The sequence below is a fragment of the Chionomys nivalis genome, chromosome 4 (assembly GCF_950005125.1).
Source record: "Chionomys nivalis chromosome 4, mChiNiv1.1, whole genome shotgun sequence".
Lineage (NCBI taxonomy): Eukaryota > Metazoa > Chordata > Mammalia > Rodentia > Cricetidae > Chionomys > Chionomys nivalis.
Window position 1 is genome coordinate 55581176 of NC_080089.1, and position 21906 is coordinate 55603081.

Genomic DNA, 21906 nt, shown 5'->3' on the forward strand with positions numbered 1-21906 from the left:
CCGCTATAATGTTGATGCTCTATTCTCTTTGCCCCTTTTTCCTTGAAAGGCTTTCACACACACACACACACACACACCAGATAGTGCTGGACAGAAGGTGGGGGTGTCCACCAATCTTTGAGGAGCTCAGCACCAGTGGGGAAGTAAAGCTGGCTCACCCAGGCCCTGAACACCTATGGAAGGGACTTGGAAAGGGCCAAGCCAGTTCCGGTATGAGTCTGGAGCCCAGACCCAGGCTGTGAGGAGTGCAGAGGTTCTTGATGAAGGCAGGAAAGAAGCTGAGCTGGCTTAGGTCCAAGCTACAGATGGCCAAGTCCAGCTAGGTAAGCAAGACAGAGCCAGGGGCCAGGGAATTGGGAACTAAGGCCTATCCACACCTCTGGCCAGATGGGCTCTGCCTGGGGCAGCAGGGTACCCTGTGGAGAAAGGGCTTCCTCCTTCTTGGAGCAAGCCAGAACTCAGAGGGTGCCTGCTTGGACAGTGCTCACCACACCCTGCCTCCCCGGGCCCAGATGCCAAGAACTAGATCACAAAACACCACCTAGGTCTCTGCCCAGCTCCACCCAAGGACTCCAGTGCCCTGTCCCAACCTCAAGCTGCAACATAAACCTCCCTCTCCACAGCTCAGGCTGTCAGGGTGGTCAGTAGGGCAGGGCTGGCAGTTTCCTGCCATGTCCTTGTCCCCAGCAGCCCTTCTTCCTAGAAAACCCCATCCTTCTCGGGGTCTCTATGCCATTCTTGTGGGCAGCACAAGCACATAGCCCCTATTTCCCTTTTTATCCTGGCCCCCAAGAATCATAGCCAGCGCCCTACTCCATAAGTCCATGTTCGGATGTCTCCATTTTCTCTGTTACGGTCTTCTTCCCTACAGCAGACTGCGTCTATCTTTGCATCGTCACACATGTGCTTGGAAACCTTCACAAATACACAATGGCATAAAATGGCTATAAATAAATACGTGGGAACCGTGGGTAGAGTGCTTACTGCATAATCATGAGAACCTGAGTTTGGGTCCCCAGCACCCACATAAAAGCTGGATATGGTGGTGCATGCCTGTGACTCTAGCACTAGCAGTGGTCACAAAGACAGGTGGATCCTAGGGGACCCCTGGCCTGCCAGTTTGACCAAAATGGTGAGCTCCAAGTTCTCAATGAGAGACACCGTCTAAAACAGTATGGCAGAGAGCACCAGAGGAAAACACCCAGGGTAGACCCCGGCCCTTACATGTTCATGCATAGGCAAGTACTTCCTCACACATGTACATATATTCCCCAAACACACAGTTAGTAATCACATGAAATGTCCGCCCTCTACCCTTACCCCAGACTCATGGACAGCTGTTGGGTCAGGTGATAGGGTATCTAGGGCTGATATATTGGGCAAGAATCAGGGTGGATGAAAGGAGGTTAGAGCGGGTTCCATGTCTAGTTACACAAATGAGCCAGCAGGACCCCGTGTGATAGTCTATAGCCCTGAGAGCATCTCTGACAGCTCCAGGCTCACTAGTACATATGACATATGCAGCGTCATGTGTACACTCGCCTGTGCATGACAGGTGAGGCTGCAAAGAGCCCTTCCTCAGGCGCAGCCCCTCCAACCTCAGGCTTTTAAACTCTAGAAATGTAAGAAAGAAACGTCTTTTTTTTTTCTGAATTATTCTGGAACCATGTCACTAAATGGACTAAGACAGACAGTGCCAGCAAGGTGGGGCATTGCCCTGCCAGAGCTGAGATGGGGCAGCGACTTTGGACTGGAGGCAAAGGAAGGTACAAGGGTTTAGAGAAAGAGATCAGGAAAGGCCTTCATCACCATGAAGAGTGAACAGAAGGGGGGGATGGAGATGCATGCTACAGAATGTGGCTGAGAAGGACCATTCTGCTGGGAACAGAGGGCACAGGGAAGGAAGTTCTGGAACAAGGGAAAATGTACCCTGGTTACAGTAAGGACTTGCATTACGTCTGTGTCCTAGGACTTTGTGGGAGGTGCACCTAAGGACAACGGACTATGACATTCAGCAGAAGAAGTAAGAGCACCAAAGTGCTCAGGGCTCTGCTTGGTGTCTGATGGATCATGCTGCGGATTGCAGGGAGGAAGAGGCAGTGGGATGAGGGAACTGAGCACCCAGGGGGAGGCCGGAGTAAACCTGAGACCCTTCAGCCTGGCAGCTGGAGCCTGGAAAGCATGTTTGGGAAAGAGCGCTGAGGGTATGGCTAAGTGACCGTGTGAGACTGTTAGGGGTAGTGGCGATCTGTCCCTACAGACAATAAGGACCAGAAAGGTGCTTCAGCCATCACAGCCATTCACCACCTCAGGACTCCTCTACCCACATATCAGCACAAACCTGATGACTGTCCCAGTCCTGTCTCCAGTGGACCCAGGTATGGCTCAACCTGCCACTTCAGAAGATACAAGTCATAAGCTTTTGCAAAAGCCATGGGCACCCTGCAGAGATCTATCACAAAGGTAAAGCCCCCAGAGAGCTCCAATTCAGGAGACGCCTACAAAAGAAGAGGCAGTGAGGCAGCTTCCAACCAGCTAGGAGCAGAGGACCACTAGAGCGCAGCCAGCCCCAGCCTGGAGAAGCCACAGACACGAGACACCTACCTGTGAGGTGGCTTGCTGGTGGGAGCAAAGCTATCCAGACAACGCTGCCTGACGCTCTGGAGGCCCAAGCCCTGCCCTGGTGTGGCCAGGATGCGGCAAGTGACATCAAAGGAGATTACCATCCACCTTGAAAATGGAAGGATGAAGCCGGGCGGTGGTGGCAATCCCAGCACTTGGGAGGCAGAGGCAGGTGAATCTCTGTGAGTTCGAGACCAGCCTGGTCTACAAGAGCTAGTTCCAGGACAGGCTCCAAAGCCACAGAGAAACCCTGTCTCGAAAAAAAAAAAAAAAAAAATGGAAGGATGACTTCCTGGTGGCTTTTGGACTTGCTTGGGACCAGTGGCTTCTTTATGCTCATTTCTTCTTCTGGTGATGCACTGTCCATTTGAGGCCTGACTGTCACAGCAAGTGGGCTGGAAGATGCTGGTTGTCCCCTGTGTCTTGTCCATGTCTGACTCAAGGGAAACAAGTTGGGGTCTTGGGATGGAGAAAATGTACTGTTCCTATAAGAAAAAGCGTGGATTTGGGAAGCCAGAAGGGAATGTTGTGACTTGGATGAGTCCCTAAAGTTCCCATGTTGGCAATGATCCCCAAAGCAACAGTGTGGAATCGGAGCCTTTGGGAGTTGTCATAGTCGTGAGCACGTGCCTTTCTGGATGGTTCTACCGGATGACACAGCAGAAGAGCTCATCTCAGCTGTGTATGTTGTTTTTATTCTAGAAATTCAAATCCAGATGCTAGGCAAGTCATCTACCCCTGAATGCTATCTCCAGTCTCCAAGCCCCCTCAGTTTTGGCATCCTAGCCTCTAGAACTATAGAAAATAGACTTTTCCCCACTTTTTTGGTGCTGGAAATTAACTGAGGGCTCTCATACATGATAAATAAGTACTCATCTACTGATCTATATCTATAGCCCTTTTAATGTTATTTTATTTTGAGACAGTAAATTGCCTGGACTGACCTGTCTTCATTCAGGCTTTTAACTCATGATCCTCCTGCCTCAGCCTCTAAATGACTATGATTACAGGCCTGTGCTAACCAACTCAACTATTTCTTTCTTGGAAAAAAAAATACCCTAGTCCCAGACTGGGAGGTGGCTCAATGGTAGAGTGCTTGCTGTGCAAGCATTGGGACCTGAGTTTGGGTCCATGGTACCCATGTAAAGCCTGACATGGTGTTTTGTAAACTCTAAGAGGAGATAGATAGGTGGATCCCAGGAACCTAGTAACTAGTTAGCCCAGCCAAAATAGCTCCAGGTTCAGTGAGAAACCTGTCTCAGCAAACAAACAAAACAAAAATCATAGAGAGCAATCAAGGAATACACCTGACATTGACCTCTGGACTCCAGATGTATAGAGTGCTTATACCTGCGTAGACACCACAGAGAGAGATAGACAGACAGACAGACACAGAGGCACACATTGTCTAGTCTCTGGCATTCTGCTATTACTTCCCTAAGTTGACAAACAACCTTCTAACAGGCCTGCAAAGCGGAACTGCTATCATTCTCCCTTTTAGATAGACGAACTGAGGCAGTGACTTCAAATCATACACCTGAGGACACACAACTGCCTGCACAGGCCAGGTTCTTAGCTGCTACCTATGTCACCTTGGTGGTTCCGACAGCAGAAAGACAGGAAAATATCCCTGCATCTCTCCCCTGAGTGTAGAGACTGACCCTGTCTCTGCCTTCTCTCCAGGTGCGTAGGCAGTCCCCAGACCCGGGGTAGAGCGGGACACATATGCATCACTTATCGGAAGGACTGGCCAGATTGTCACCAGATTCTCTGGAGTAGCAGGTCAAGAGGATGAACGACAACCTGACTTCAGAAAAGCCCGAGTCCCTTCCTGGCCTCACCTTGCACATCTGTAACACGGGTCAGAAAGGGCCTGTGGCAGGGAAGCTAATATAATGTGAGTATGGTGCCATCCTAGAGCCTGGCCACAGCAGAGATGGAAAAGATGGCTGGGGTGAGGTTCTCACCTGTCAGAGACTCCAGAGGGCAAAACCCAACCTGGACTGCAGTGGGCCCCACCATCCATGCCAGTTGTGTGACTCTGGGCCAGTCACCAATGGTCTGAATTTCCTCTGCTGCAGAATGAAGGTGACAGGGGAAGGATGCTTGGCCACATTCGACATACACTGCCATATGACACTTATTCTCCTCCTGCGTCTTCCTGCCTCTCCAGGGCCTCTTCCTTCTGGGAGACAGGAGGTGAGGGCCTGGGTGGGATGAGGAGGCAGGTACGGGGAGAACACACAGGATCCAGGTACCAGGCTGGGCTGTGGGAGCTACTCAGGGCTCACACTGCAGAAGATGGAAGAAAGCTGCCCACTTCTCAGAGCTACCTGCTGGGGAGGAATATCATACCCCACACATATGTCCATCCTCACCCGTGCAGGTAACTATCTGGGACACCTAGAGCCAGAAGTGAAAATTGTGTTTGTTCCTGGGGCCCTGAAGCCCAGGACCTGGATGGCTTCAACGCTCTTTGCCCCTGGGGTCAGCACCTTCCCAATACAGCATCCCCACTATGCATGTGGGAGACACTTACCCCAGAGGAACAAATGATGTGTGAAGAACCCAGACTGGGTGCCATGTGAAAGGTGTCATTCTTGTCCCCTCTCCTCCCTCCTCGGTGGGTCAGAGCCCTCAGCCCCACCTCCGTATCACCAGGGACGCCTCTCTGTATCCACGAAAAGGAGCCTCTTTATCTTGCCACCAGACTCCATCCTTTTGTGCCGCCCCTACCTTGTTGGCTGAGGACATCTGTATCTGAAAGGACAGGTGCTGTCCAACCGAATGCCACGAATCCCTTGCTTAGCAGTGCTCAGGGAAGCTTCCTAGCAACTGATACCAAGAAGGAGGCAGAGAGGCAAGAGCCACCTTCCCACCCTAACCATGCTTTCCCACCCTAACCATGCTACCCAGGGTGATGACCCACACATCCCTCATTCCTTCCTGGACTGACCCTGTCGCCCACCTATTGAAGGGAGCCACAGTCACAGTGCTGGTACTGACAACAGCTCTGTTGCAGACACCCAATCACAGAAGACCTCTTGCTCAACACTGATGCCCAGAGACTCTAGGAAACATACCCAAGGTCACACAGCTTCTAAGTGGTGAGGGTGTGAAGCCAAGCAGTCAGGCCCAGAGCCTGAGGGCTTCCCTCTGGGCTGTGTATCTCAGATGCCCCTCCATCCTCCCCCCCACACACACACAGACCTTGGAAAAGCCTGTCAGGAAAGGACAATGGGGTCTCCCTGCTGGGATGGGGGAATTGAGGTAAAAATCAAAAAAAGAAAGCAGCATTTGAAGCAGACACAGAAGTTTTTAAAGCTAAAAATGTAGCGCACTGGCCTGACACCCTCCTCCGCTGCTCTGTTCCTGTTCTGGCGAGGAATGTGACTCTGCCTCAGGTCAGTAGCTCAGACCCACCCACAGAGTCAGGCCGGGAAAGCTACTTAGCAAGAATGGGCTTGAGAGTGTCAGCAACCCCACCAGCTGAACATCCTGTCACTGACTCTCCTGGGCTCAGCTGTCTGTACCAAATTCCCTTTGGTCCCTCAGAAGGTGTCCTCCTGTGAAACCTGTGTGGCTTGGCCAAAGCGGAGCACTGTCCAAGCCTGGCACAACTCAGGCCCAGCCTTGACTGCAGAGGGAAGCCACACACCCCACATGCCCCACCCGTCTCCTCTTGCCCTAGCTCCTGCTCATGAAACCACTCCTGGATTCCCACAGTACCTCTTCCCAGGCTTTCCTCAGCCCACTCGCACACACGTGCTCACTGGGCACTGCCCAGCATGCAGTCTTCTCTATCTCAGAGGTCTTGCGGGGCCAGCCCACTAATTGCTCGGAAGCCGTATCCTGCAATGTTGACAGCACTGTAGACTTGAACCCCCCTCTTCCCTGCCCCCTTGCCCCACCCGATAGCCATGCTTTCCAAATCCCGCATCTGTGCGCTCCTCAAGTGACCTCCCTGCCCATTTCCATCCTCTCCCATAAATAGTGGCCACCACCAGCCCCACCCGGGACAAGTACTGATAGCCTAAGTGCACACAACAAAGCAGGGTGGGGGCTGGTCAGCCACCCTGGGAGGGGCCACCAAGGGTGGTTTATCAAGCAAGGTAGGCAAAATGCCCTATCAGAGGAGGCACACCACAGCAGGAAGGGCTGGCAGGGTTCAGATGCAAAGGAGAGATAAGCAGGTCATATCCATGAAGGACAGAAGAGCCCCGATGACTGTGGTCTGGTCCCTTGTCCACCCCCACTCTCTCTAGGATCTGACATCCCCAGCTGCCGCACACACACCCCACCCCCGTGACTGCATGCTAGGAGTAGGGACCCAGGCCGCAGCCTGCAGCACCACTGGCTCCCGTCCCTACCCACAGCTTTGACTCCCCCACCTCTAAGAAAGGAACAAACTGCTCCTTTCCAAGATTGTTGTTGCTAAGACGAATGAGCTAATTAAAGTCTGGAAAGGTTTCTTGAAGACTTAAAAAGAAGTGATTGAGCATGCAAATTAGTAACAATTACTGCCCCTCCTCCAGGCAGGCGGCCTGGATCCCTCCATAGAGTGAATCTCTGCTCTGGAGTGATAGGCCTTGGCAGAGGGCTCAGCTGCGGAAGATTGTGCTTTCCCTGACCCTCAGGTCATCACTCTCTCCCCACATCTCAGTTGCTTAGCAACTGGTGTGTGTGTTTTACCATTTATTGAGCACCAACTATGTGCATGGTCTTCTCTACACAGAGTAACATCCAAGAGGACTAATTTTCAGAAGTCCCCTTTGACCCACCAGAAAATGGAGGGGGGAAGGTCACAGAGAGGTGTTAAACCTGACCCTCAGTTCACGACCTTAGTGATCCCTGCCAGCCCTGCCAGGCCTGAGATTTACCATACTCCATAGTCTTTTCTGCTGGCTTAGTCAGCAGACACACTGAGACTCTGATGGGAAATTAAATTAAAAAAAAAAAACTGTACAGGTGTGTCCTGGGGGTCCGGAGAGGGACTCGGTGTCTGCCCTGAATCTGCTGGCTCTGCCTCACCCTGCTCGTGAGAAAGATAATGGAACCCTCAAAGTGCTGACAGATCTCAGCACAAGTCCTGCCCCCCAACACCCACAAAGCCAGTGTCTGCCAGGCCGACGATCCCCAGCCCCAACTTACTCACCTGGCTTAATCTTAGCTCACAGCTCGCCTTGCTGCTGGCTGCTGTCCTGGCTCTTCCAAAGGACTCTGATTCCCCATAAACCTGGCCTCAGTCAGTAGTCTATGAACCACCTTCCTAACCCCAAGCTGATTCCCAAGCCTTTCCCTCTTCACTCAGCAACTCCTCCCACCCCCAACATGGCTGAGGAAGCAAAGGCAGCCTTCAGGAGACAGGACAAGGGGATGATGGCTCACCTCTCTCAGGCCTCACTCCGGGCTCAGGGCTCCTCAGCAGGACTCCTGCAGAGAAACATCAGGGAAGAGGTGAGCAGACACCCAGATCTACCCTTCAGTCTGCCTCACACAAGCTCTCTGTTTAGCCTGGACTTGCCATGCCCCGGGGCAGAAGAGGCAGGAGAGGCTGAGCAAAGATGCCTGGTCCATTTCACAGAGTAAAACAAGTATCAGGTCAGAGCTGCTGCTGACTGGGCTCCACATGTGTCCTGAGATCTGTGAACTAGACTAGGAGAGCCCCCACCCTACCCCATCCCACCCCACCCCACCTCACCCGGACTACCCACAGCAGCAAGGATGGTTGTCTGGTGCCTGGACACAAAGAGCTGTGCCTCACATTGCCTTTCAAGGTCAGATTTGGCCATGGCCAAATGGGACCCAAGAGAACTGGTAAGAATAGAGCACAAGGGCCCACATATGTCTGGCACCCTGACCCAGCCCAGTTCAGTTATGTCACTGGGTCACCCTGTGACTCTGGCTGGCCTTTTGCCCATTAATACAAGCAGGTGAATCCATTCCCAGAGGGTTTGAACAAACACAGCTTGCTGCCATCCTGGGAGTTTCTGAGCAAGGGGTTCTGGGTGGGCCTGAGAATTTGTATTTCAGGTAGCTTCCCCTGGGTGCTGGTACTGCCATCTGAGGTCCCATTTGAACAACTCCTGTTTTTAAACATGTCTCTAGTTGTATGTACCTAGAACATGTACCTGCAGAGTATGTAGTCTAGACCCAAGAAGTTCATAGGCTGAGAATACACACACACACACACATGCACGCACGCACACATCCACGCGCGTGCACCTATTGCTCAGAGCAGCCATGGGGGTGAGGGTGGGCATTCCAAACAGATCTGACAATAGATGGTTCTGGGCTGGTGCAGACATAGAAGACTTCCAGGATGAGATAAAAATCTAAATTTTTCAAGCCAGGTGGTAGTGGTACACACCTTCAATCCCAAAGGCAGAGGAAGGCAGAGCTCTGAGTTCAAGGCCAACCTGATCTACAGAGTGAGTTCCAAGACAGCCAGGGCTGACGGAGATATTCTGTCTCAAAGCAAACAAACATACAACAACAACAACAAAAAAAAACTCAACAAAAATCTAAATTTCCATTATTACAGAATATTGTTTGATTATTCAGTACAATAAACAAACTCCTTTTCTAGGGGTACACATGACCCTGTAGAGAGGTGCACACACGGGGTCTACTCTGGGGTACACGTAAACCTGAAGAGAGATGCACACATGGGGTCTACTCTGGGGTACATGTACACTCATAGAGAGGTGCACACAAGGGGTCTACTCTGGGGTACACGTGTACCCATGGAGAGGTGCACACACGGGATCTATTCTGGGGTACACGTGCACCCATTGAGATACACACACATGGGGTCTACTCTGGAGTACACGTGCACCCATAGAGAGGCACACACGGGGTCTACTCTGGGGTACACGTGCACCCATAGAGAGGTGCACACACGGTCTACTCTGGGGTACACGTGCACCCATAAAGATGCGCACACATGGGGTCTACTTTGGGGTACACGTGCACCCATAGAGAGGCATACACGGGTCTACTCTGGGGTACATGTGCACCCATAGAGAGGTACACACACAGGGTCTACTCTAGAGTGCATGTGCATCCATAGAGAGGTGCACACACAGGATCTGCTCTAGGGTTCATAGCTTCTGTGTTCTTCCACAATGTATTATAGATCTTTCCATGTCTTACAGAGCATCAAGTTTTGCTCATCTTCGCTCAGCACCCGATCTGGCTGAGAGCACCCCGTGTTAGCCCTGACGGCCTTCACAGCATGCTTTTGACACGATGCCATCAGATCACTGTTCTTTAGAGCAGCAGTTCTAAACTGATGCACTGTGAACCCTTTGGGTGTCACCTGCCAGATATTTACAGTATGATTCAGAACAGTAGCAAAATTATAGTTCTAAAGCAGCAAGGAAATAATTTTGTGGTTGGGGGTCACCATAACATGAGCAGCTGTATTAAAGGGTCACAGCGTCAGGAAGGTTGAGAGCCCCTGCTCTAGGGGACACTGGAGTGCTGAATGGTCCCTGTACTCCCCAAGGGCTTCTGGTTAGAGAGCCAGTAGACACTGCTAAAGAGTCTGGGAGTGCCACAAATGCTACACTGTGCTCCTCCACAAGGGGGCACACTCTCAACAGATGACCAGGAACCCCAAGGATGTATGCTTGAAGGAATCCAACTTTTTATTTCAAACATTACTTACTGGGTGGTGGGTGTGTGGGGAATCCTGCTTCCTTGTAAGCATGTGTAAGCATTTCTCTAGGCAAGTTCCAAAGGGTTAATCAAAGGATATAAACACTCTAAATTTTCTACTTGTTGCCAAAGTGTCCTCCCAAAACATATTTGTGCTGATATACTGCTATGTAATTCCCCATGGGAGCATGTGCTTAAGATTAGTTCCGCTGGGTGCACGCCTTTACTCCCAACACTCAGGAGGCAGAGACACACAGATCTCTGTGAGGTCAAGGCTAGCCTGGTCTACAGAGTGAGTTCCAGGACAGCCAGGGCCACACAGTGAGACTCTTTATTCACTGAGATCCAGTGACAACTGAGATGACATCTTCATTTTGCTGGGGGGAAAAAAGCCTACAAATCAGTGAGCGTAAAAGGAAATAGACGGAAGGAAGAGTTAGATTGGAGGAAGGAATGAGGGAGGGAGGGAGGCATGGAGGGAGGGAGGCAGGGAGGGAGGGAGGGAAAAGACTCAACTGTCTGCTCTAAGGTTCTGGCTAATGTCTTGCAGCCCTCTCTGGAGCTGCAAGGTCCCTTCTACTCCACAAGACAGTCATATCAAGATGCCCAGAAAGCTATGCCCTGGTCCCCAAGATCTGGACAGCATCTGATGTGCTGATGGCTTCTTCCATGTGAAGATGCTTACCTCTGGCCTCCCAGGACTGGCCTCCTCTGGCCACTCCCTCTCCAAACATCGGAGGCCACGGTGGGCCTGCGTTCCTCTCCTGACTACTCACCCCTTGGCAGGTTTCACAGGTCTGGGCTTTATATACAGCTCTGCCTCCAGCTCCCTCCTGCTAGCCCCAGTCTCCCGAGCACAGCTCCAGAGCTGGAAGCCAATCCGTCACCTCTACTTACTCTTCCTAACGGCCCTGTCCAACCCAGAACACTTCATTTTTAACCCAAAATTACATCTCCCTCCACCTTGACTCCGTTTTATCCCACACACCCACACCCAAGCCATCAGCAGACACTATCAATATTTTCCCTCAAACACATCCCAGCCCTGACTATTCAGCCACCGTCTGCCCCACGCTGCCCTTGCCCTGCTGGAATTGGGCACCTCATGTGGACAATAGTTCAAACCCCCACAATAGAGTCACGACTACTGTGACTGTCCCACACCAGCAACCTCCTCCTAAGACCTCTGGGACCTGCTCCACTCTCAGAACTCCCTTCCCACCACCATAGCCTCTGTCCTCCCTCACCTGAGCTTGTCCTGCTTGTGTATGTGTCCCTGTCTCTTGTCTGTCCCCTTCTCAACACAGACTACAGACACCTTTTTTGTTTCTGAGTATGTGACGACCGCATGCTGCCAAGGGAATGCTCCGGGACTATTTGTTGAGTGGACGGATGGGTGGATGGGTGGATGGATGGATGGATGGATGGATGGATGGATGGATGGATGGGTGGGTGGGTGGGTGGGTGGATGGATGGATGGATGGATGGATGGATGGATGGATGGATGGATGGGTAGGTGGATGGATGGATGGATGGATGGATGGGTGGGTGGGTGGATGGATGGATGGATGGATGGATGGATGGATGGATGGATGGATGGGTGGATGGATGGGTGGGTGGGTGGGTGGGTGGGTGGGTGGGTGGATGGATGGATGGATGGATGGATGGATGGATGGATGGATGGGTGGGTAGGTGGATGGATGGATGGATGGATGGATGGATGGATGGATGGATGGATGGGTGGGTGGGTGGGTGGGTGGGTGGATGGATGGATGGATGGATGGATGGATGAGCGGGTGAATAAATAAATTAGTGGAGCCATCTCTCTGTGATTTTACTCTCTGAAGAAGAAGGCTCCCTTGGGAAGGACTCAGAGGGCATACTCAACATGGCAGGACACTGGACACAGCCTGGACTGTGCATAGGCTGAGCAATGAGTGTCGGCAGGTACCAGTAGGGCTTGCAACATCCCTGGGATGCGGTGCTCAGCAGCCCCAACCAAGGGGCATGTGGGGCTTTCACACCTGCCAACCCACCCCACTCAGGAGGGAGCCTTGGGGCAGCCGGCAGCTGAGCGAGGCTGGCGGGGGGCCAGCATGCCTGCCAACAGCTGGTGCTGCTGCCAGGCAGCCGGGTAATCGTGTTAGCCAGCGGAAATTGGTCCAGGGAGTTTTTTTTCCTTCGCCTCCCATTTTCTTTCTCTTCCCTTCCCCCTTGGAGCTGCAAGACTCAGAAGATTGATCTTCGCCTGAAACGGAGGAGATAACTCGATATAATGAACTCCACTGTCCCTCTTGCTGTTTGGAGCTTTTAAAAAATTTAACAGGGCTGGGGACAAAGGGGGGAAAAGCTGTTCTCAGGGGCTCTCTGGAAGCCCCAGACCTGCCCTTGGCCCCTCCCCCTCCTTGGCTTCTGCCTTCCCCACCCCTGGTTCCCCTAGGATGCCTTCATGGAACAAGGTTAAAAATATCCCTTTTCTCTTGCAGATTTGAAAAAATAATAATTTTGGTGAGGTCAGGACTGGGCCTGCCAATGGTCCTCCTTGCCACAGCCCCCAACCTCAGGACTGACCACACTCCCCAGAGTCACCAACCTACCTAGAGGGTGATGCGTTGGCTCTTCAGCAGGCCAATCGCCCACTGAGGCACTGGCAGCTGTGTGGCTTTTGTTCCTGTAACAGCTCTTTAAAGAGCTGCCTAATGACACAAAGGAGCCGGCTGGCTGCGCCCGGGCACTGTGCACACCTCACTGGGGTCCCCTCAGTCCTCAGCCCCACCTCTTTCTTCCTGGCAGCTCCTCAGCTGGGCTGGGAGCTGGGACCACCAAGCCCTGAGATCCCTGACCTAAAGAACCTTATAAAGAAAGCCTGGTGACAAAGGCAGCCATCACCCAATGACCACAGTGGAAAGAGCTCTGCAGGAAGGGAGCACCCAATGTATGGCAGTGATCAAGGAAGGCCTCCCTGAGGAAGTGTCTTTGTACTGAGAAACAGGCTGGGCAGGAGCAGGGCTCCAGTGTTATGGGGAGCATGCATCTCAATGGGGTCCTTCACCTGGTGCTCTCCACTTGCAGGAGAACAGATCCACAATTTAGTTAGTACCCAAAGCCTCATTCACATGCCCTCTGCCTGCCAGGTCTTGTTAAACCCAGTGTACCTTTCACAATACAGTTCAATGCTTCTTTGGTATCCCTTACCTCAATGGATGTCAGGAAACTTCTCTGGTTTTCAATCCTTTGCTCTTGGGCTCTGAGGACCAGCTTAATCCCTGGCACTCTCCAATTCAAAAGCCAAGAGCTGTGGACCCAGGAAAACTCCCAACTCCCCTGCCAAGATGTTCTCATCCCAGCCCTGTGCCATCCCACAAGCAGCAGATCTGGCCACCCAGCAAGATCTGTGCCCTGTGCTCCCCACAGGAACCCCTACAGGCAATAAGAACCAAACATCTGACCTTGTGGTTCTCCAGGCAAGCACCTTTCCACCTCGGCTTCCCTGTGCAACCTCCTGGGGACTGCAGGCAGCAAGAGGCCTGGAGGTTCAGGAACCAGTGCAAACCAGCCCAGCCCTGCTTCTGGGAGCAGAAACTCAGGCATCCATACTGACCTGGACAAACTTGCCAAGACCTCAGCAGAAACAGAGACCATGGGGGGCCTGAAGGAGCCCTGGGTCCAGAGGAAGGGATGGGGCTAGTGAGGCAGAGGGAAGGAGCAGTTTGGACCCTACATTGGGTAGAAGCCACTGTGGTACAGGGGTAACTTCATGACTGGTCCAAAGAGAGGGTCTGCTCCAGGGAATCTAGCCAACCTAGCTGAACCACCCCCAAGGCCAGGTTGGAGCAGGCCAAAGGTGCTGCCAAGTGTTAGGGGATGGGACATAGTTTTAGAAGCCTCTGAGTTAGGAGGGGCCCCAGGCTCTCCACACAGAATCTTGCAGCCATTGCACAGAGAGGCAGACAGAGAAAGCCTTTGCACTGTCCCTAGGCCACCTGCCCTCTGAGACGCTCTCTGAAATGGGCACCTATATCTCACTTTACTGAGGGGGAAACTGAGGCTTGAGTTAAAACAACTAACCAAGGACATGGTGAGTTGCTCGTGGTGGGGAGAGAACTGAACCCAGGTATGTGCAAAGGCAAAGGAGCTGACCACTGTAACCAAACAGGACAGAGAAGCCACACAGATCCCAGCCAGAAAAACTAGAAATTCTGAACTTGTATTCAGCCCACGAGATAAGATGAGGTCACGGCATAGTCAAGGAAAACTCATCCCAAGGATGACATACTGTTGAAGGAGACAGGAACTTGAAGGTTTCCCTTTGGCAGAGACCGGAGGGAAGCTGACCACCAAAGAACTACCCTGGTGGCTTAGTGTGGCCAGTTCTAGCTGTCCCCACATAAGGAGCCCCTTACTGCCAGCCCATCCTTTGAACCCCACAGGTTCACAAGAGAGCCTGTGGCATGGCAAGGGACTCGAGGAAGCCCTTCAGGGATATATGAGTAAGGCCAGAGCTTCCTTCACCTGTACGAAAGAGACGATGAATGATCACTTTGGCTGGCCAGAGGGAGCTCTCCAGCCTCTGCTGCCTGCACCCTAGCTAGAAGGGGTTCCTGGAGGAGAGGCAGGGTTCCCCTTTTTCCGCTAGCTCCTCCCCTCCCTCATCCTGCCATCTCTCTCCATTTGTCACCAGCTTACCTTTGGCACATTTGCCCACCTGTTCCAGGTACAAGTACCCAGAGCTCCTTAGGGATTGGACAGAGGGTGCCCCCATATCCTGTGTAAAAATAGGAGGGTAACTCCTACCTCCAGGTGGTGAAAAGGGACAGGAAGGGGCCCAGACTTGGGAGCAAGGGGAATCAGAGCTCAGCCTTCCTAGCCCGTGATCCCTAGTCTGTGCCCCGTGCCCTGTGCCTTCCTGTTGTTGTTGTTGTTGCTTTTTGAAACAAGGTTTCTCTTTTCTGTGTAGCCCTGGCTGTCCTGGAACTTGCTCTGTTGTCCAGGCTGGCCTTGAACTCAGATCTGCCTCCTCTGCCTCCAAAGTGTTGGGATTAAAGATGTGCACCACCATGGTCCAGTTTACGCATGCCTTTCTAAAGGGATGAGTAGGGTACAAAGAGCCCAGGTCAAGATTCCTGGAGAGCCCATTTGGGGCAAAGTGGGGAACAACTTTGCTTCTCTCACCTTCAGAGTCTTTCCACAAATTACAGTTCTCTATGAAAGTAGAGGTACAGACATGGAGCCGGGTGGCTTAACCTCACCTTAACATGCATTGGGAGGACAGCTAGATGCTGGAAAGAGGCTGAGATTTGCTTCTACTGCAGTGGGCAGCAAATTTCCAGCTCCCGGGAGAGGAGCTTCAGGTCAGACAACTGGGTGGACATCAGGGGGCTGCAGGGTGCTTCTGGGCGTCAGGGCTGGGGTCCTCCCAATTGGACACACAACAGGTGGGGTTAGTGGACTTGTGCAGTGATTGCTTAGAGTCCTGGGAGCAACCGAGCAGCTCCGCTTTTCCTTCCAAACCATAGCGCTAACAGCAAAGTGTTTCTGAGCTCCTGCTGTGAGGTCCCAGTGCTCCAGGTCCCATTGGACCCCCAGGTGAGAGAAGGTCTTGCCTACAACAAGCCAAAGAAGAGAAGTCTGTGGGAAAAGCCTGGACCAGTCACTCCCCGTGGGAGGCTACAACACTGGCGGGACACCAGAAGCCTTGGTAGACACTGGGATTGCCCCAGGCAAAGCTTTGGAATCAAGCACGCGTCAGCCTGGATTCTGAGCCTCCCTTAGCAACCAGTTCCCAGCCATAGGCCACTCCCCAGTCCACTGTGATTGCCAGATTTCCAGGTGACTCCGTAACTAGCACTGAACACGCACTTCCCGAGCGTGGTCTCATCAACCAGTGCAACACCGCAGTCAGTGCAGTGCAGACCCTTTCATGGCGGAATCAAGACAGGGGCTTAACGCCTCCTCCAACAAGGTCAAGCACACAGAGCTGGTAAATGTTGCTGTTAGGATGCATGGTTGGACAGCTACTGCACTGCTGGACAACTGCTCTGGACCCTCCAACCAATGCACCACAGTTGGGCCAAGTTTTCCCGCCTTCTAAACATCCCACGAATATCCAGACCCACCGCCACACCCCACTGAGCTGGTCATCCCTGGGAGAGCCCTCAGATGCCCTCCTTAGAGTGAGGCCTGGAGACCCCTCCTAAGATGGAGGAGACCTGCACGCACCATGAGTCGCTACGAGTCAGGCTTTACGCCAATCATCTTACACACAGGAAGCTGGGCCAACTTGAAAGGGGTCTTGAGGCATACACACACACAAAAGTGGATTTTCAAGGTCACCTAGTTGCCATGCTTCAGGTGCATCGACCAAGGATTGGGATGGGGTAGGGGGATGGCCAAATAACTGTGTGTGAAAGGAGAGCAGTGTATGGCCACGGATGGTTCTGGGGCCACCTGGGAAGGATACAGAGCACCTAGGCCTAAGGAACAGAAGAGTCTAAGGACAGGGAGAGGATCAGTCAGTCCACAAGCATTGCCTAGAACCCCCCCCCCCCCCCAATAAGTAGATGTGAGCCAAGAGGATCTTCCAGGTTACTTCATGGAGTCACCATTCTCTCAACCCGTGCCGTAGGCAACTCCTCCTCTCTCTCCCTGTCTGATCCCTGCCAAACTGTTTTTTTAGGTTGAAAGCCAATGTTGCTACCTCCTCTAAGAAGCCAGCTCTGATTGTCCTCATAGCCCAATGAGGACCCTGTACCTATGATCTGACTTAGGGTACACCTAAAAGGAAAACCTAACCCCACATCACTGAGGTGAAGGGCGGTCAGGTTACAGAAGAACTCCTGTGAGGGAGGGGAGCCCTGTCTGGAAAATACTAGGCCCCTGGCCTGCAGGAGCTCAGGTGGGAGCTGACTGTACCTGCTGGCAATAGAGCCAGCATGATGGATGATACCACTCAGGAAGAAATAAATGCAGAGGCTCGTGTGCCAGGTGAACTGGGGGCACATTCATCTTAGAGATCCTTAATGAATGTGCTAGCTGCAGTAGACAACAGCAAATACATCTGCCTCCTACCCCCTAATACCTCAGACCCCAGGGACATCCCCACATCTGCCCCCTTCTCAGGTTTTTATAGAATCAGGGAAGGGGTCCAGTAAATGGTTGGTACAGACCAAAACCTCCATCTTACAGATGGCAAAACTGGGGCCAGAGTGGGTACAAACTTACCCAAAGGCACACAGGGAAGGAGAGGAAGAGGCCAGGCCCCAGCCTCACCCTCATGGCCTCTCCTTCAGAACTTGCTAAACTAGAGGTCTTCAACCTGTAGTTCTCAACCCCTTTGGGTCGAATTCCTCTCTTACAAGGGTTGCTTAAGAAAATCGGAAAACACAGATATTTACATTATGATGCATAATAGTAGAAAATTACAGTTATTAAGTAACAACAAGGATAATTTTATGGTTGGGGATCAGCATAACATAAGGCTGCTATGGGGGCCAGAGGCGTACAACCCTCCTGAGTCCAGCCTCTCAGAGCGGTTCCCAAGGAGGTCATGCTTTTCACACGACATCACCCTTTAAAAAGCCACACTTTCCACACTTCTTCCATAGGCAGGCAGAGATTTTCAAAGAACAAAGAAACTGTCTTTAGAACCCAAATTCATGTCCTTGAGCCTCTTTGAGACTCAGTTTCCCCTTCTGTAGCATAAGAGAGAAATCCACTTTGTGCTGTCCCTATGGCGGAAGAGCCAGCAAGTGGGCATGGTCAACCTGCCATGGTCCTGTAGTCCCCAGGAAAGTCCTGCAACCAGAGTGCTCACCACCAAGGGGAAATCCTGCACTGTGAGCAGGAGCCAGAGAACATGAGAAGGTAGAGAAGGCTAGCCCTCTGCTGACCTTCCCACCCATCCTACTCCAGGAAACCTCATGCCTCCCTCCCAGTCCCCTACCTAGAAAGGAGTCCAAGCCCATTCTCAGATGTTGGCCCCAACTAGGCTTCTCTGAGGCCTTTTTTGCACTCTGGAACCAGAGAGTACCCAGCACCCACAGCCCTGTCCTAGGGTTAAGTCTCACTGGAACCTGGCCCTGTTTCTCAGAGCAATCTCCCACACCTGGTCTCATGGTCCATATAAGAATATGGAGGAGGCTCCAGCACGGCTGCCAGCTTGCCCAGGGTCTCCACAGTTCAATGGGTCCTAGAGCAGAGGGCACTAACACCTGATCTTATTTCCCCAAAGACACCATTTAGGAAGCACCTATGTGGGCCAGACCCTAGTCCCTTGTCAGGAACACACTCCTTTGCTGTGGCCCTCTTTACTATCACGTGGGAAGGCTGCTCCTGAACCTCTCCAAGGCCCTGCCAAAGACCATCTAATAGCCCAGACTCCCAGCAAAGTTCAAAAAAGAAGAGCAGGTTTCTGGTCATTTATTAGCCATCCAGATAATCAATCATCTTCTCTTGACCAATGAACAGAGAGCTGGTTGGAAACTTTAACTGTAGTGGCATTTCAATTGGATTTTAATAAATAAAGACTGCCTGAAGATCCGAGAGTAAAACAGTCACACAGGTCAGCCTTACAGACCAGGTTATGGTAACACACACCTTTAATCCTAGTAGCCACAATGACACGCACCTTTAATCCCAGTAACCACAATGACATGCACCTTTAATCCCAGGAGCCACAATGACACACATCTTTAATCCCAGTAACCACAATGACACACATCTTCAATCCCAGTAGCCACAATGACACACATCTTTAATCCCAGTAGCCACACTAGTGCCATAGAAATCAGGTGCATGCCTTTAATCCCAGTGGTGCATGCCTTTAATTCCACCCCTAGGGAGGAATATAAAACAGGGTGAGACAGCTCTCGGACACAGTCTCATTCTGAGATTCTGGGAGGCAGGATCACCACTTCAGACTGAGGTCAAGGTAAGAGCCAGTGGCTGGCTGTTTTGCTTTTTGGATCTTCAGGTTGAACCCCAGTTTTTGATCCTGAGTTTTTATTGCTTTTGCTGTATTCAGAGTTGTTGAAATCTACACAGGTGTCCAGTTTGGGAATGGATGAGAATAGCATGAGCTCAGGAATAAGTATTTCTAGAGTCTTCTCAGAGTGGATCACTTCTTCCATGCTGTCTTCCCAGCAGCCCTGGAGAGGGCGGAATCATGCCCACTTTACACAGAGAATGAGCCTCCTCGATCCAGGCTCACATCCTACATTGGATCTGATCCTGGCTCTGCTTGAATTTGAAGATGGGTGTTCTCCTTTGCTGCCCTTCCCACCCCCAAGTGCTGGAAAATACAACCAGAGCAGCCCTGGAGAGAGAGAGACAGAGCCCAGTGTCCCAGATGCCCTCTGTGATAGCCTTGCCAACTCTCGAGGTTTGCAGCTGACTGAGTCTGACCCCAGGGTGGGGAGGGACACCTGCTGCCTTCCTCTGGGGCCGCCTCCCTCTCTTTATGTCTCCCACTCACAGTAGCAAATGAGTAAGAAGAATAGAATTACAGTTTGGCTACACAAGACACAGAATTAGCAGGATTAAATATAAATAGCTATTAAAAGTGCCTTATAATTAAATTCATTTTCCAGTTATTTGTTTTACACACACACACACACACGCCCACATGTGTGCACACACACATGAGTTTGCATCCCCAGCTCTACACAGAGTGGGTGTCGAGGCCCCCAAATGCTAACCAGCCTCCTCCTACTGTTGCCTCTTCCTTGGAGCTCTCATGTCTGCTCTCCCTGCTTCTCTCCCCTCCCTGGCCCTCTTCTGATTCCCCCGCAACCCTTCCCAGAAGAATGAATGCCATCAATTACTGCTACAGCTATTCCCATGTGCTGAGATAGACACTTGACACCCATCACCCCCTTTTATTCTACCCAAAGATGTTTTGTCACTCAATAAATACTTGGTTGAGGGCCAAGTGTTTAATATTATTTAATCCCCACAATGCCATTCATCCCTCCATTAAGCAAATACTAGTTGAGCATCTACTACATGCCAAGGTTTGGTAAATGCTAGAAATATGTCAGCCTGCAAGATTCCCTTCCTCTTCTCTTAAGAAGCACAGAATCAGAGGTGGAACTTATCAAGAGCCAGGCCAAGGGGAAGTCAGAGAGGTGAGGGAAATCCCAGAAGGCATATGTTGGAGTGGAATCCTTTGGACTGTGAGAACACGTTCCTTCTTTCTCTATGTTTAGGGCAAAAAATAGAGTAGGCATATCAGCAGGTTGACCTGTCTTCAACTATGCCTCTGAGTGGCCCTGTCTTCTCTTCAATCCTCAGCGTCCTTCTCTGCAGAGTGGGAGGAAATGTGCCCTTGTCTTGCTGGAGTTAGTGAGCAGCACTGTCAGAGTACTTTACACTGACACAGAGCTCCAGGAGGCAGTGACCTCCAGTGACCTCCATCACCATCACCAATTAGGACCCCTGCGGAGCACCATCAAATGGAAGAGAACATGAAATGCCATGAAGTCCCACAGAGAGAGTTGACAAGGCCTGTGATGGCGGGGGTACCCTTGAAGGACAACAGAAAGCCTTGGAGTTGGGGACCCCTGAAGAGCTTCTAGGGCAGAGGTCAATGCCTTGGGCTTGTCAACCAGTTTCTTGTGCTCTGATGACTTGGTCTGATCTTTGGACATTCCCCTGGGGCTGCAGGAAGATGCCAGCCCCAAAGTCTGGGGAAGGGTCACTTCTAACACATTATTATCTGAATTCAGTCATTCAAACTGTCCCACAGCCTCCTGGGCCCTAGCAGAGGTGAGGTGAAAAGATCACCCTCCTGGGGATGGAAGGCACACAGCAAGCTGGCAATGCACACATGCCCAAAGTGAACAAGGTGTGAGACAATACCAAGGTAAAGGTTTGGTCCTCAGCAGTAACCATAGGCTACCGGCACATTCTAAACCATGGTGTGTGTTGCACACTCAGCTCTGCCACATCACCCAAGCCAAACAGCACCATCTCACTCTGCAAGTGTGACCAATCCCCTTTACAAAGGGAGGTGACTTGAAACTCAGAGGTTAGTTAGTTGTGCCTTGGCCAAGTTCACAAAGCCTACACTTAAGAGAGCTGGGGAATAAAACACAGATTTATGTGTCCCCCAAGCTCCTGCTGGGGACATAGAGTCAAGGAAGCAATGCCCTGGGAAATCACTGGCCCTGGCTGTTACCCTCCTGTCATACCCAAGGCAGGCTACCCACCCTGCTCCACTTCCCAGGGCCCCACTACTCAGCCAGATAGAGCCCAACATTGAAGGGTTTTGTCCTGAAGGAGGTGGCTGAGTTAATAGCAGAGGCCCAATCTCCTTCTTCGTGAGGACATTCATTGCCCAAAGCCAAACACAGTCCCATGATGTCCAGCAAAACAACTCAGGCAGCTGGCCAGAGCAATGCAGATCAATGGGCAGCAAGAGACGCTTCTCTGGCCCAGGCCCTGCACAGGGCCCTGGGGCTCTGTCCTATCTTTTTGGCAAGTGCTGAGGAAGAGAACACAGCCTGTGCTGGATGGGAAAGATTACAGGTTGAGTGCTAAGACACAGAAGTCCTCACAGACAACCACAATCTATTGTCACTTCTAGATGAAGTCGGTTGACCCCAAGTAAGGAGGGGTGACAAT

At 51.7% G+C, this 21906-nt stretch overlaps 1 protein-coding gene across 6 annotated transcripts in view; it reads right to left on the bottom strand.

The window, feature by feature from the left end:
- Positions 1 to 21906, bottom strand: part of Lingo1 (leucine rich repeat and Ig domain containing 1) — a 182946-nt gene that overhangs the window by 101859 nt on the left and 59181 nt on the right. For 5 of the 6 annotated variants that reach the window (XM_057768215.1, XM_057768212.1, XM_057768214.1 and 2 more), the window contains exon 3: positions 8011 to 8055. The exons of the other annotated variant lie outside the window; for it this stretch is intronic. The gene's annotated coding sequence lies outside the window, so the exon portion shown is untranslated. The remainder of the gene's footprint in view (positions 1 to 8010; positions 8056 to 21906) is intronic. 6 annotated transcript variants of the gene reach the window in all.